This window comes from Psammomys obesus, unplaced genomic scaffold (assembly GCF_907164565.1).
Source record: "Psammomys obesus unplaced genomic scaffold, mPsaObe1.curated_primary_1811, whole genome shotgun sequence".
Taxonomy (NCBI): Eukaryota; Metazoa; Chordata; class Mammalia; order Rodentia; family Muridae; genus Psammomys; species Psammomys obesus.
In genome coordinates, this window is record NW_026596034.1 from 96,206 (window position 1) to 112,399 (window position 16,194).

General features: G+C 39.0%; 1 long non-coding RNA gene across 1 annotated transcript; it reads left to right on the forward strand.

Annotated features, from left to right (window-relative positions):
- The first annotated feature begins 14 nt into the window (after positions 1–14).
- Positions 15–15,895, forward strand: LOC129687240 (uncharacterized). The gene is made up of 5 exons (XR_008721749.1): positions 15–121; positions 13,932–14,065; positions 14,958–15,146; positions 15,552–15,657; positions 15,774–15,895. It is a non-coding gene; the product is annotated as an uncharacterized LOC129687240 (long non-coding RNA).
- The last annotated feature ends 299 nt before the right edge of the window (positions 15,896–16,194 follow it).

Genomic DNA, 16,194 nt, shown 5'->3' on the forward strand with positions numbered 1-16,194 from the left:
TACAGAGAATTAAAAAGACCAAGAGCAACAGAAAGATGAACCCACAAAAAATTTTTGAAAGAGAAAAATAAATTTGATAGCGATTTTTTGCCTGAACTTTTGAAATCCGTGAACCTGACAGGTATTACATCTCATTTTCTTTTTCTTTGTTGTTTTCTGAGACATAGTAAGTGGAAGCTGGCAGTGAACCATGACCCTCCTCCCTCTCTCAGCGCTGGCATTATAGGCATGCGCACCAGAGACCTCAAGTCCCGCTTTTTATTGGTTATCTCACAACACTGGCGTTCTGAGTTCGGAGGTTGTCTTTTGGTGGCACTTTGCTGTGTGTGTTCTGTTTCTTTGTGAGCAAATCACATTCTCGGCTTCTGCTCTGTTGCTGAGCCCTCAGTATACTTTCCCACAAGACTGCCTTAAATAACTCTGAAAGTCATACCTTCTATTCCTGAGTATAGCTATTTTATACCCATCCATAGTTTTGCCCTTACCTTTATTCACATTCACATCCCATGGAAGACTTCTCATCTTGGTCTTTTGATTTCTTCATTGCCATTTGCTATCACCTTTACTATATTCCAGGACTCCACTTTTGTGACCACACCTTGAGGTTCAGCTCCAAAAGAAAGCTGCTTCATCAGTGAAATCCGAACTTGAGTGTCTTGGCTTACAAGGCTCCTAACCTGTCCTTGCTGTTCTGTATTCTGTGGTCATGTTTTCTTTTCTACTCTTAATAATTAAACGATGAACCTTTTCCTTCTTATATTGATTTTCTCAGTGGTTTTTGGTTGGTTTGTTGGTTGGTTGATTTTCATTTTCGTTTTTGGCCAGAGGCCTAATGCATAAGCAGGTGTCTATGTCACTAATCTCAAACCTCTCAAGATTTTCCTTCTGTCCTCTATTTTCCTAATCAACTGCATCATTCCCGTTTACCACATTATATCAAAACAGCCTTCCTTTTCTCAACCTTCCACCACGTTTATCAGTTTCAGCAGACATTACCACCTCCTCCTCTTTGTATAAAACGAGGACATGACTGCTCCAAGGTATGGTTAAGGAGAAGTTTCTATTGTAGATACCAGAGAGAACAGCCAAAGGCATCTGGAAGAGTCCAGAGCAGGGAGAGAAGGTAGTAGACTAAGCATGGTCAGTAGACTGAACCAGCCATGAGAGGAGAGACAGAGAGAAAGAGAAGAGAAAGGAAGGAAGAAAAAAGAGAGAGAGAAAACAAAGGACAGAGTGACAAGAGAGGGGATCAAGAGAACAAAAGGGCCAAGGGAACTCATGGCCCAAATGGCAGGGTTCTGTAGGAATGAGAAGCTAGGGAAGGGAAGTCCACGAGCTGGCGAAGTTTAGGATAGGTGATGAGGTGAGAAGAGCTTTGTGGAGTCCCATGTCCTGAGTGAGCTGGTCAGCATGTGGTTTGGTATATGCCAATGTGCACCACAGTTAGCCATTTGTCCCCAGTTTCTTTGATACTCCTTCACAAACAGAAAATGGGGGTAACAGCTAATATGCATTCTGGGTTTTTCTCCTTGCATTCTAGGCACTTTGCTTGTGTGCCCTTAAAATTTTAATGCATGAAGAAACAGGGAGATAATATGCAACTTGACCCAAAATTACATAGCTATTTTGGCTTGAGTGTAGTAGGAACCCTTATATTCTCTTGGGCTTGTAACAAAATTCAGTGGTTGAATGTTTCCCTATTGTCAGAAGGACTACTGATAACTTGAAAATTGATAAAAAAATTTAAATACTTCATTAAAAATTGATACTAGTAAACCTATTTCATATTAACATAAATAGTATTGTCAAGTGAAAATGACTATACTTTCCTATACAAAATGCATAGATAAGTGAAGAAACCCCGGCTCATAATTGGAGTATTAACAACATCCTCCTGATCATGTGCTTCTGAGTTTCATGTGTTTCCTTCCACCTTTCACCTCCTCCTTCAGTCTAGTCTTATTATGTGGCCCACACATTTGAGCCCACAGTCCTACTTCAGCTTCCCAAGTGCTGGGATTGCAGACATGTGTTAAAGTTAGTCTTATAAAACTGTTTCTCAGTTTCTCTCTTAACCTGGCCATCACACAAATAATTGAGACTGTTTTATATTTGTTTAATAACAAGCTTCACAGCACAATAACTGAGCAGTTATTACTCTATTCTTAACCCTCCAAGCTATTCTGTTTTCCTCCCCGAGTACATCCCAAGATACTTGCACTTTCTAGCTTTCCCTGCTTCAGCTCCTCTCCTCATGTCACCTGGATCTCTGCTTCCTCTTCCTCTCCTAATTCCTCTTCTCTTACTTCTCCTCCCCTGCTGGCAGGAAGTCCAGTCCTAGTCTCTCCCCTGCTTATCAATTAATTAGCTGTAAGGTGCTTTACTGGCATATCAGGATAATTGTGGAGCAGTGTTTACACAACACTGAGACAGGAGATTCTCAGAACAAGGACTGCAACCAGGCATGGGCATAGGGGAGGGTACAGAAATCAGGATTTGAATTACACAGTAACCTTATGCCTATAGATGTGAACCACCATATCTGGCTTCTTGTTTTTTTTTGTTTTTTTTTTTTTATAAGTGCACAAACTGAACAGTATCCTTATTTATTGCCCATCCACTTTGTCTCTAGGAACTCCATACCTAGCAGGCATCTCCTTAGCCTTCTGCTGGTCATCTGCCTTGTTACAGCCACACAGCTCTTACCATTCATTACATTATTTGTGCCGACTTATGTTCTAACTGAACATTAGCCATATGCCCAGTGTATAGATGGAACTGGAGAAAGACTCTAAGGAGGTATCTGTGTGGATTCCAAGTAACAGAGAGGATTAGCTAGTAACTGTAGGAGGCATGAAGATTTCTGTGCTCATGGATAAACATGAGGGGAACCTGAAATTCTAAGCTCACCATGTGTCCCTTCAAGGGAAGGCATGAAAAACCTGATATCTACCCAGAAGGCTGCAGTGGACTGCTTTCTAGCCTGGTGACCTTTGTGCTATATATATAGCCAGAGACTTTTCAGGGACTGGATTCTCCTCAGACCCTTATTGTAAATATGTTTTCTCAGTTAATCGTAAACCTGCTGTCAGTCAATCTAAAAAACCTATCTCTGTAGACTTTAGAAAGAGCTTCCATGTAATCATATCTGATCTGTATTTAGCTTATGTTTTTCCTCAAAGAGAGTTGTGTATGCTTCGTTGTGAAGGAGGGATTGAGTTAATTATCATCATTAGAATAGTTCTCACCAAATTGTTCTGGGCTTAAATTTGCCTAAAATAAACAGCTGGGTGGGGTGGGGTAGGGGTCAGACTCCTGAAGTTTGAACCAACACCTGGCTGCTGAGTCACGTTGAGCCAAATTGCCCCCTTGCTTTCCATGCTCATCCCTCTGCTGGCCAGAAAGGCTGCAGAGACACTCACAATTAACTGCAGAAATGGGACACATTAATTGGAAGAACTGTAAATGTAAGACTTTTAGGTGTCACGAGCCAGATGCTTGCACTTGAGTCTCAGTCTCACCAGTGTCCTGATCTTGGAACAGCTATGCTCCCCAGGTTTTATGCTTAATCTCCTTTGGAGATCAGCCACACCTATGATTAAGAGTTGGGCTGATTCCTCAGTTTTTTTCCGCCTTCCTACTGAAGAATAAAAAAGCCTCTTCATTTCCTAGCAGAACCCACTCCATTTTACTGTTAGATTTTAAAATCCAATTAAGCACTTTTGTCTTTTTTTTTCTGTTCTCAAATAATTAATTTTACTTAGCAACAGCATTGCCATTGTTCTTAAAATTACTGTTTCTCTCATATTTGCTTGATAAACTGTATCCATTAGATAAGTACCTTCTATTAGAATACCATCCCAGTTCGTTATTGATGAAGACTTTAACCACTACACTGTTACCTCGTAAAAGGTCCTCAGAGCAGTAAAGTGGCCTTTGTTCAAGTCATAAATCCTATCTTAGTTTCTACCTTTATGGAGAAGACCTGGCACTATCTGCCTTAGAAAAACACTCTGAATCAGTCAGAGGCAGTCTGTTTGGGAAAGCATTTGGGCACAGCAGGTGTAGAATGGGTGGTAACAGACTGGACAGAGGGAGGAGCTGACCTGAACAACACTGTCAGTGAAGGTCTTGTTGGAATCTGAGACATTTCTTCAGTATTGTCTTGACTTAGGGTAGATGAACTGGATCTTGATAAGCCTTGGGCATTCAATTTTTGCATAAAGGCAACCAAAGGAAAGAGTTTGTCCTGAAGTATGCCACTAATGAAAAGGTTGGACAGCTGACTAGGCTCAGCCTGCTACACTCCAGGCAACTCAGGTACAGACTGTCACCTCTGAAGAAGTACATTCACTGATTGCAAAATAAATATTCAACGACTCCTACTGCTCAGAACCTCTATGAAAGAATTCCACAAGGTGTGCTTTAGGAACAGGAGAATGGACTCAGAAGGAGAAGGGGGATCTAGTATGCTAAATGTATAAGATAAATCTAAAGCATAAAGCAATAAAATTCAAATTTAGGTATAGAAACTACACAGAAGTAAAATATCCCCAAGATATAATTCAAATCAAATCACAACAGGTTTTTAAATGGAATTTGATGATTTGATATTCTTACAGGGATAGTCACAAAAAGCCCACACTATTTAAACCCAAACAGAAAGATATACAATTATGTATTTGAAAACTTCAATATGGTAATTAAGACAATATTGTATAATGTCAGTCACAAATAAAATAAATAAATAAATAAATAGATAGATAAATAAGCAAGTGTACTTGCATAGAAGGATTAAAGAAAATTCACATGCAGTAAGGTACATGGAGAGAGTATGGATCACAGCATTACCAGTGAAAGGAGACGCACTATTGATAAATGAGGTGACCCAGTCAGCTATCCATATAAGGAAAAATAAGGCTGGAAGCCTCCTTTTACACAGATTAAAAACTCCAGGTAAAGGGTTGGAAAGACTGCCCAGTGATTCAGAGCACTGGCTGCTCTTCCAAAGGTCCTGGGTTAATTCCCAGCACCCACATGGCAGCTCACAACCATCTGCTGCTCACAACCAGTAACTGCTGGCTCAAAGGATCTGGCACCCTCTTCTGCTATCCATGGACACTGTACACACATGGTACACAGACATACATGCAGGCAAACACTCATACATATAAAATAAAAATAAATAAAAATCTAAAAACCTTTAAATTACAAATAAATTAATACGTAAATATACAAAGCAAAATTACAAAAGCAGCATAAGAAACAGAAAAGAGATGCCTGTAATGAAATAGGAATAGTGCCTAAATAAAACACAAAACAATAGAAACAATGAGTTCAAGAAATAAAATTTGCATAATCGAAGACATCATAGGTAGGGGAGGAAAATGAATACAAATGAAAAGAGAGAATTTTGACATTCTTTAGGTATATAGAATTTAGTAGGTTTATCCTATATTATATGTCTATATGAGTGAGTATATTCCGTGTGCATCTTTCTGCTTCTGGGATAGCTCACTCAGGATGATCTTTTCCAGATACCACCATTTACCTGCAAATTTCATTTTTGCCTTGTTTTTTATTGCTGAGTAATATTCCATTCTGTAGATATACCACAATTTGTGCATCCTCCACTGAGGATGCCCCTCGCTGTTTCCAGCTTCTGGCTGTTACAAATAAGGCTGCTACAAACATGGTTGAGCAAATCTCCTTATTGTGTACTTGAGACTATTTTGGGTATATGCCTAGGAGAGGTATAGCTGGATCTTCAGGAAGCACTATTCCCATTTGTTTGAGAAAGTGCCAGATTGCTTTCAGAGTGGTTGTACAAGTTTACATTCCTACCAGCAACAGAGGAGGATTCCCCTTTCTCCACAACCTCTCCAGCATGTGTTGTCTTTTGAGTTTTTTATATTAGCCATTCTGATGGGTTAAAGGTGAAATCTTAGGGTCGTTTTAATTTGCATTTCCCTGATGGCTAATGAGGTTGAGCATTTCTTTAAGTGTTTCTCTGCCATTTGATATTCCTCTATTGAGAATTCTCTGTTTAGCTCTGTACTCCATTTTTTAATTGGATTATTTGCTTTTTTGCTGTTTAACTTCTTTAGGTCTTTATATATACTGGATATTACTCCTCTTTCAGATATAGGGTTGGTGAAGATCCTTTCCCAATCTGTAGGCTGTCGTTTTGTTCTGACGACAGTGTCCTTTGCTTTACAGAAGCTTTTCAGTTTCATGATGTCCCATTTATTGATTGTTGATCTTAGAGCCTGTGCTGTTGGTGTTCTGTTCAGGAAGTTGTTTCTTATGCCAATGAGTTCAAGGCTCTTTGCCACTTTTTCTTCTAACAAGTTTAGTGTGTCTGGTTTTATGTTGAAGTCTTTGATCCACTTAGACTTTAGTTTGGTGCAGGGTGATAAGTATGGATCTATTTGCATTTTTCTACATGTAGACATCCAGTTAGAGAAGCACCATTTGTTGAAGATGCTGTCTTTTTTCCATTGAATGGTTTTGGCATCATTATCAAAAATCACATGTCCATAAGTGTGGATTTATGTCAGGGTCTTCTATTCAATTCCATTGATCCACCAGTCGGTTTCTGTGCCAGTACTATGCAGTTTTTAGTATTGTTGCTCTATAGTACAGCTTGAGATCAGGGATGGAGATACCTCCTGAAGATCTTTTACTGTAGAGAATTGTTTTAGCAATTCTGGGTCTCTTGTTCCATATGAAGGTGAGAATTTTTCTTTCAAGGTCTGTAAAGAATTGTGTTGGTAATTTGATGGGAATTGCATTGAATCTGTAGATTGCTTTTGGTAAGATGGCCATTTTTACTATATTAATCCTGCCAAGCCATGAGCATGGGAGATCTTTCCATCTTCTGATACCTTCTTCTAATTCTTTCTTCAGAGACTGGAAATTGTTTTCATACAAGTCTTTGACTTGCTTGGTTAGGTTCACACCAAGGTACTTTATGTCATTTGTGGCTATTGTGAAGGGTGTTGTTTTTCTAATTTCTTTCTCAGCTCTTTTGTCTTTTGTATACAGGAGGGCTACTGATTCCTTTGAGTTAATTTTGTATCCAGCCACTTTGCTGAAGGTGTTAATCAGCTGTAGGAGTTCCCTGGTAGAATTGTCAGGGTCACTCAGGTATACTATCATATCATCAGCAAATAGTAATACTTTGACATCTTCCTTTCCATGTTGTACCCCTTGATCTTCTTCAATTGTCTTATTGCTGTAGCAAGGACTTCAAGAACAATGTTGAAGAGATATGGAGAGAGTGAGCAGCCTTGCCTTGTCCCTGATTTCAGTGGGAATAAGTTTCTCTCCATTGAGTTTGATGTTGGCTATAGGCTTGCTATATATTGCCTTTACTATGTTCAGGTATGTGCCATGTATCCCTGATCTCTCCAAGACGTTAAACATGAATGGATGTTGGATTTTGTCAAATGACTTTTCTGCATCTAAGAAGATGATCATGTGGCTTTTCTCCTTCAGTTTGTTTATGTGGTGGATCACATTGATGGACTTCCATATATTGAACCACACCTGCATGCCTGGGATGAAACCTACTTGGTCGTAGTGGATGATATCTTTGATGTGTTCTTGGATTCGGTTTGCAAGTATTTTATTGAGTATTTTTGCATCGATGTTCATGAGGGAGATTGTCCTGAAATTCTCTTTCTTTGTTGAGAAGGTTTCATGAGGTGCTGAGAAGTAAATTCTTTTGTGTTTGGGTGAAAGGTTCTGTAGATGTCCGTGAGGTTCATTTGATTCATGACCTCTATCAGAGTTACTGTTTCTTTGTTTAATTTCTGTTTTGTGAGGTTTAGGTACCAAGGTGATTGTGGCTTCATAGAATGAGTTTGGTAGTGTTCCTCCTGTTTCTATTTTGTAGAATAGTTTGAAGAGTATTTGTGTTAGCTCTTCTTTGAAAGTCTGTTAGAATTCTGCACTGAAACCATCTGGCCCTGTTTTTTGTTTTTTTGTTTTTTTGTTTTTTTTTTTGTTTTTTTTTTTTTGTTTTTTTTTGCATGGTAGACTTTTGATGAAAGCTTCTCTTTCTATAGGGGATATAGGACTATTTAATTGGTTTACCTGGTCTTGATTCAGCTTTGGCATGTAGAATTGGTCAAGAAAATTGTCCATTTCATTTAGATTTTCAAATTTTGTGGCATATAGACTTTGGAAGTAAGACCTAATTATTGTTTGGATTTCTTCAGTGTCTGTCATTATGTGTCCCTTTTTGTTTCTGATTTTGTTGGTTTGGATAGTGTCTCTTTGCCTTTTAGTTAGTTTGGCTAAGAGTTTGTCTATCTTGTTGATTTTCTCAAAAACCAGCTTTTGGTTTCATTGATTCTTTGAATTGTTTTATTTGTTTCTAATTGATTGATTTCAGCCCTGAGTATGATTATTTCCAGCCGTCTACTCCTCTTTGGTGTGTCTGCTTCTTTTTTTTCTAGGGCTTTTAAGTGAGCCACTAAGTTGCTTGCATGAGAGGTTTCGAATTTCTTCTTGAAGTCACTTAATGCTATGAACTTTTCTCTTAGCACTGCTTTCATTGTGTCCCATAAGTTTGGGTATGTTGTGCCTTCATTTTCATTGAATTCTAGGCAGTCTTTAATTTTCTTTCTTTATTTCTTCTCTGACGCAGCTGTCATTTAGTAGCAATTTATTCAGTTTCCATGTGTGTGTAGGCCTTTTGCTATTTTTTTCAATGGGGTCCAGCTTTAGTCCATGGTGATCAGATAGGATACAAGGGATAATTTCAATCTTCTTGTATATGTTGAGTCTTTCTTTGTGACCAACTATGTGGTCTATTTTGGAGAAGGTTTCATGAGGTGCTGAGAAGAGGTAAATTCTTTTGTGTTTGGGTGAAAGGTTCTGTAGATGTCCATGAGGTCCATTTGATTCATGACCTCTATCAGAGTTATTGTTTCTTTGTTTAATTTCTGTTTTGTTGACTGGTCCATTGTTGAGAGTAGGGTGTTGAAGCCTCCCACTATTAATGTGTGGGAGTCTATGTGTGGTTTAAGTTTTATTAATGTTTCTTTTACAAATGTGGTTGCCCTTGCATTTGGGGCATAGATGTTCAGGATTGTGATATCTTCCTGGTGGATTTTTCCCTTGATGAGTATGAAGTGGTCTTCTCTATCTCTTTTGATTAATTTTGGTTGAAAATATACTTTTTTAGATATTAGAATGGCGACTCCTGCTTGCTTCTTATGTCCATTTGCTTGGAAAACTGTCTTCCAGCCCTTTACTCTGAGGTAATGTCTATCTTTGTGATTTAGGTGTGTTTCTCATATGCAACAGATTGTTGGGTCTTGTTTCCACATCCATTCTGTTAGTCTGTTTCTTTTTACTGGAGAATTGAGTCCATTGATGTTGAGGGAGGTTAATGACCAGTGGCTGTTAGATCCTTTGATATTGATGTTGCCTATGGTAGTGTGTTTGTGTGTTTGTCTCCTTTTGGTTTTGCTGTAGTGACATTATTTATTTCCTGTGTTTTCTTGAAAGTAGTTAGTTTTCTTGGGTTGTATTTTTCCTTCTAGTGTCTTCTGTAATGCTGGATTTGTGTGTAGGTATTGTTGAAATTTGTTTTTGTCATTGAATATCTTGTTTTTTCTGTCTATGAGGACTGAGAGTTTTGCTGGGTACAGTAGCCTAGGCTGACATCTGTGTTCTCTTAGGGTCTGCATGATATCTGTTCAGGCCCTTCTGGCTTTTATAGTCTCTGTTGAGAAGTCAGGTGTGATTCTTATGGGTTTGCCATTATATGTTACTTGGCCTTTTTCCCTGCAGCTTTTAGTATTTTCTCTTTGTTCTGTATACTTACTGTTTTGATTATTATGTGGCTGGAGGATTTTCTTTTCTGTTCTAATTTATTAGGTGTTCTGTAAGCCTCTTGTAGTCTTATAGGCCTCTCCTTTAAATTGGGGAAATTTCCTTCAATGATTTTGTTGAGAATATTTTCTGGGCCTTGGAGGAGGGAATCCTCTTTTTCCTCTATTCCTATTATTCTTAGGTTTTGTCTTTTTATGTTGTCTTGGATTTCTTGGATGGTTTGTGTCAGGAATTTTTTAGATTTATTATTTTCTTTGACGGATACATCAATTTCTTCCATTGTATCTTCCACACCTGAGATTCTTTCTTCCATCTCTTGTAGTCTGTTGGTTATGCTTATCTCTGTAGTTCCTGTTTTCTTCCCTAAGTTCTTTCTTTCAACAATTTCCTTCATTTGTGTTTTCTTTAATTTTTCCAATTCTATCTTCAGATCTTGAGTTTTGTTGATTTCCTTCACCTGTCTGATTATATTTTCCTTCAATTTTCTCAGCTATTTCTTTAAATGTTCCTCTGTTTCTTTTATTTCTTTCAGTGATTTAATCATTTTCTCTCTGAACGCCACAAGCTGTTTGGCTGCATCTTCCTGTATTTCTTTATGAATGACCATAATCTGTTTTATTATATCTTCCCCTAAATCTTCACGCATTTTATTTGCTACCTCCATTAACCTCTTCATAAGCATAGATGTAAGGTCATCTTCTTGAATTTCACTTATATTAGGGTGTCCAGGGCTACTCATCCATGGATAACTGGGTTCTGGGGATCCCATATTGCTTTGCCTTTTTTGGTTGTGATTTTTATGCTGGCGTTGTCTTTTAATTTCTGGTGCTTGCTGGGTCCTGGGGTGGGGAGAATCTACTTGGCAGAGTTATTTTAAATTGGTATTGGTTTTAAAAATTAAATTGTTTACACTGGTAAATTCTGGTTTTAAAATCTGGTTTTGACTTTTAAAATTATGGTTATGCTTTGTGACTCCTCTCCTACAAAAGGGGTACTTTAGTTTGATATTGCAAAAACAGGTTTTAAAAAATGTTTAAATGTTTAAAGCTCTAAAATGTTTAAAGTTTATCAGGCATTTTAGAAAATAATCTTGGGTAGTATAACAGAAAATTTGAAACAATTTCTTGATCCTTTTGGGGGAGAACAAAAAATTTTGGTATTTATTTTATTAATTTTAGTAAATGAAACCAAGCCATATGGTTTGAGCTAATTGAGAAAATTGCAGTTTTTACAATGTATCTTGAGGAAGCTGTTTGCTTGTTATGCTGCTTTGTTTATCGGAAAACATGTTTTCACCCTAAACTTGTTCTAAGTTCCTTAGAGTTTGTTTATGTGACTTTGGACCATATCTGCTACAGGGAAGTAATTTTAGAGAAAGAGTTTAGCAGGTTCAGAACTTCTTTTTGTATTAATGTAACTTGTTTTTGCTTTTCCTATCAAAAGCAAATCATGGACACTGGGCTCCAGCAGAATCATGTCAGGATGGAAAGTATTTTGATGAGAGTTTTTGTGTTGTCTGAAAAGGAAGGGAGAGAGCAAGAGATATTTAAAAAATAGCTTGTCTAAAATAAGAATGGTTAAGCCAGAAGAACGAAGCTAGGAAACTGAAGGTATATAAAATGTTGCAGAAGGTTAGTGAATATATTATAAAAAGCCAGAGAGTTAATATGATTTGAGAAAGAACTGTATTTAAAAATATGTTATAATTCATTTAAAAGGCTGGTGATTCTTCATTGTTTTCTTATGCTCTTTTAAGGGGAAAGAATTCTGGCTGCTAGGTTTGGTATGGCTAAAATAATTCGTGCAGTTTTAAATTGTTCTGTACTGTTCTGTTATGCAGTTGGTTCTAAAACTTATTTGATCACTATGTTAGAACTTTGGTTGTGGGGGATTGTGGATGCTCCACAGTGTTTGGCTATGTTTGGTATTGTCAGTCACAGCCTGTGCTAACACATGGCTAGCCACCATGCTGGTCCAGAGATACAGAGGGTGGAGACATTGAATTTGTGACCATCTTTGTGTAGGTCTACCAGTTATGTTCAGGCCTCTGATTAGTGCTAAGTACAAAGCTTTTTACTGTTCAATTTTAATGCAAGTGGTAGGAGCAGCAAGATTTGCTAGCCTCTTTATGAACTGTATCTGATTAAAAGGTTTGCTTTGATTTTAGTTCAGAAAGAGCAGATTTAAGGTTATACTGCAGTTGAGCCTTACCTAGTCTCTTTATTTAGGTTTTTTTAAGGTTAAGCCTAGGCTACTTAAAATATAGTTCTAAAAGATGCACTTAAGGAAATTGCCAGAATTAGAGAGTATAGCATTCTGTTTTAAAGGACACAGTTTAGAGCAGATAAAGGTAGACAAAGATTAACTCAGAAACTCAGATATGCTGGCCCTCAAGCTTGCCAGAGATCTGATAAATATGGCATTTTAACATGAAAGCTTATTGTGACAGAGAGTCCCAAAATCCTGGCAGTAGCTCCCTCAAGGTGTCCGAGAAGATTTGGGCACAACAGATGAAGGCGACTCCGGATTGTGGTATGCTAACCACTGGGCAATACTACCCCAACTGGCCCACTGGTAGGGCCCAGCCTAAACTGTGGACAAAGGCGTGGATACCTAAAGAGCTATTGTTTCACATTGCGAGAGGCAAGGTGAGGTCAATCTCTCATGTTCCTCTTTCCACAGAAGCAGTCTCTCATCTGTGCTTGGCTGGACCACCTCTGCCCATGATGTTATGACTAGTCATCTCTGTCATTTTGATTGGCACATGGATTGGCATATTTATTTAGCTTATAATTTATCCTTCTCAGGTCTCTGAACAATTTGATGGCTATACTAAGCTAATGGTAGCTTTGCAACTAAAGAGCAGACAATTAGATCCACTGTTAGCTCATTGATCAGTTCATTAGTTAGCTAGAACTACTAGGTACTAGAGATCTTATTTAGAATGGAAAATAGGTTTGCCTTGCTCACAGGATTCATGTTAGTTGCCTTTGCCTTAAGATAAATAAATGGATATAAAAAATATGGAGCTTATGTAGGGTCTGTGGATATAAGAGTTTCGGTTATAAAAATCTGGAGTGTTATTTGGTCTGGGAAAATGTTTCAGGGTTAATAAATGCAAAAAGATTGGAGTCTTAAGTAAATGACTTAAGGCATATGAATATAACTTATAATGATATAAAAATATTTAAAGCATATTAAAAATGGGAGATACTTTAGATTTCTCCCCCCTCTTTGATACTGTTGTGCTTATGTTATAATATTTCAGAAGTTCAGAGTTTTGGCATTGATCAATAGAGTTCTGATAAGTTGACAGAGCACTGACTGCTTATTTTTCAGTCACCACCTTGAAATTTTAATTTCCTTTGGTTGTCTTCTGGAGATAGACTTAAAGGTGCTTCTCGTCATGTTAAAAACATCTGTTTAATGTGTATATCTGACCCAAAAGTCATAGCTTTTAGTATGGTATTCTTAATAGCTGCCATTTCTGGGGTAGACTTTGACACAGCAATATTGTAAACCTATTCCCTCTAGTTACTTTATAAAGAAAAATCCCAGCATCCAGGGTTTAGCACTAAAGCCAGTAATGTATTTCTGCCTAACTTTCCAGTGTGAACATGAAGATGGGGGCTAAAAGTAGATGCTGACTGTATAAAAATGGCCAAGCTCTATTCATGGCTGATTACCAACAGCTATGCCCACAAAAGAAATGTTACTGTGGACACATTTAAGTTGTTTATAAAGGTTATAAAACAAACAGCTAACTGATACTCATTCAGTGGGATGCAGTTTTACCTGTTACTCTCAAAATTTTGTTATATTCAATTTGCTAATATGTTACTTGTCTGGGATATATATATATATATATATATATATATATATATATATATATATATATATACTTTTGTGTGCCAAAAAATAAATAAATAAAAAATAAATAAAAAAACATGAGTTTCAGGAAATCAAAAAGTTATGTGACCTGGATCTGGCATAGCTCAAACTTAACCCAGATGAGTTTTTCCCTGGTCTTGGGATTCCTCACTTTTCCCATTTAATAGACAAATTTTAATTTCTGTCTCCAGTCTGAATTTGTCTCAGCAGATTTTCACCTGTCTGACTCTGTTCCGGGATCAGCTATGGACTGCAAGCTGAAATCTGGACTTCCTGGAAACTGACAAGATTGCTCCCTGCCTCTTCGGGTGGATCAACTAACCAGGTGATTCTGACTGCCCCATTGCCCAGCCTTTGCCTGGCATTTCAGCCTCCCTAGCCCCTGATGCCAACGGTCCAATGGTCAGCACTGAAGAAGCTCCAGAAGATGGATCTTTGCCCAAATGCCCCCTAGCAGGCTGAAATGCTAAGTCAAATGGGGCTGGCTCCCTGGCATTAGCTATTATCTTGGGCATCTGCTTATCTGAAATGGAAACTAATATTGCAGCAACTGGGATAAAAGCCTAGAGAGACACTAGAAAAAAAAGGATAATAGTTCTCTTTGGCTTACTACCCCTATATCCACCCTGAAGGGACCCCTACTCATTTTGATTTTTATCTTTGGGCCTTGTTTTTTAAATTGCTTGATGGCTTTCACAAAGAAATGCTTGAAAGCAATACACTAATGGTACTCAGATCCCATTATAAAAAGGTAAATCTATAGGATATAAGGGGTCATATCTGGAAGACCCAAGATTGGGTCTTCAAATGATCATGGGAAAGGGGGAAATGAGAGACCAAAAGATTAAAAATCAGCTATTATTTATTAAGGCCTGAACTAGGTGGGGGGAGAAGTCTAGTAATACCCTGAGGGGAAGGACTGCCTTACTGCATTCTTTCCCCACCCACTAGAGACACAGTTGCTTAGGAAACTGGCCCATCCCCCTAGGGAGGGACACCAGGTCATTATAGTCTGGGGACCATCCTATAGCCAACCAATAGATGCTTGCCAGGCAGGAATTGCCCCTGCCTTGGGCATGTTGGGATGGACCAGAATCTTTAAATCACCTAACTAACCTGAGCACAGGGTGCTCGGCTCCCACCGCTTCGGCGGTGGGGGGTGTGGGCCCAAGCTGCAACTTTTAATTTACAATAAAAAGAACCTCATGTATTTACAGTGGAGTCTAGTTATTCCTGGTCTTTTGGGGTTTGTGAACTGAGCAGAACACCAGAAAGTCTTTTGGAGCTGGGTGTCCTGAGCGTTGGACCTGATGATCCCCCCGCTGTGGTGTTTCCTTCTGACATGGACACCCAGTCTTTGCTTTGGGGACAGCCGTTCTGTCTGTGATGGCGAGTAGAATCCGCAGGTAAAGACTTACGTGGCTTTGCCTTTCTCTGTTTCTGGGGATTGGGTGCCTGGGCATCTGCCGAAACTGGGTAATTTTTCCTGAGACCTGTTCGGGGTGGTGGTATTGGCTGAGTGCTCTGAGGTCAGATCAGCCGTTCCCTTCCCTGTGGGTTTGCACCCGACAGAGAAACTCAGTCTCTGGTGCCCTGGGGCCCATAGTTCTATCTGGGGCAGTGAGTCAGGCGCAGGCAGGACTCTGTGCCGGTGCCTGGGTTCCCGGCTCTGGCTCTGGGCTGGCTCCTGGGCGCACACAGAACCCCGAGTCTTTTCCAGGGGATGTCTGGGTGGCCTAAGGTCGATCCCAATCGTTTCCTGCATCGTGGGGTTATCTCTTGACTGGAAATCTCAGTCTCTGATGTTGCAGTGCCCACAGTTCAGTCTGGGACAGTGATCAGAGCATGCTGGCATGTGGCTCTGGGCTGGCGACCAAGCGCCTGGCGGAACCGGGATCTCTTCCGAGGTTTAGCTGGGTGAGTTAAAGCTGATTGAGTCTCCCACCGTGGGGTATCCTCTCACCTGGGAAACACAATCACTTGTGATTTAGGGCTGAGAGTTCTGACTACTGGTTGCTGTACTGATCCTGCAGTGCTGCTGGTCAGAAGGAGAGTCGTCCCAGCGCCGCCATTTTGCCGAATCATGAATTTTGACAACAAGAATTTATATACAGGAGAAGTAATTCTACTTGGTGAGAAAACTGTATAAAATGCTAAGGAGTTATAGACAATGAATATGGACAAGGGCTTTTGATGCAATCATAAGCTCAAATAAATGCTTTCTTCCATAAGTTGCCTTGGCCGTGGTGTTTTAACAGAGCAACAGAGAAGTAATTAATAGACGATTTATACCCATCACAACTGACAGAATTTGAAAAGACTGGCAATCTGAAATATTTAATCTGGTTAAAGTATATATTGTTACATCTGAGCTAGAAAACATTCAGCCATATCAAAGGAAATAAATTATGTGCCGAGCCAAAGGCTCTGCAGTTTTCTAGGTGTCTCACAGAA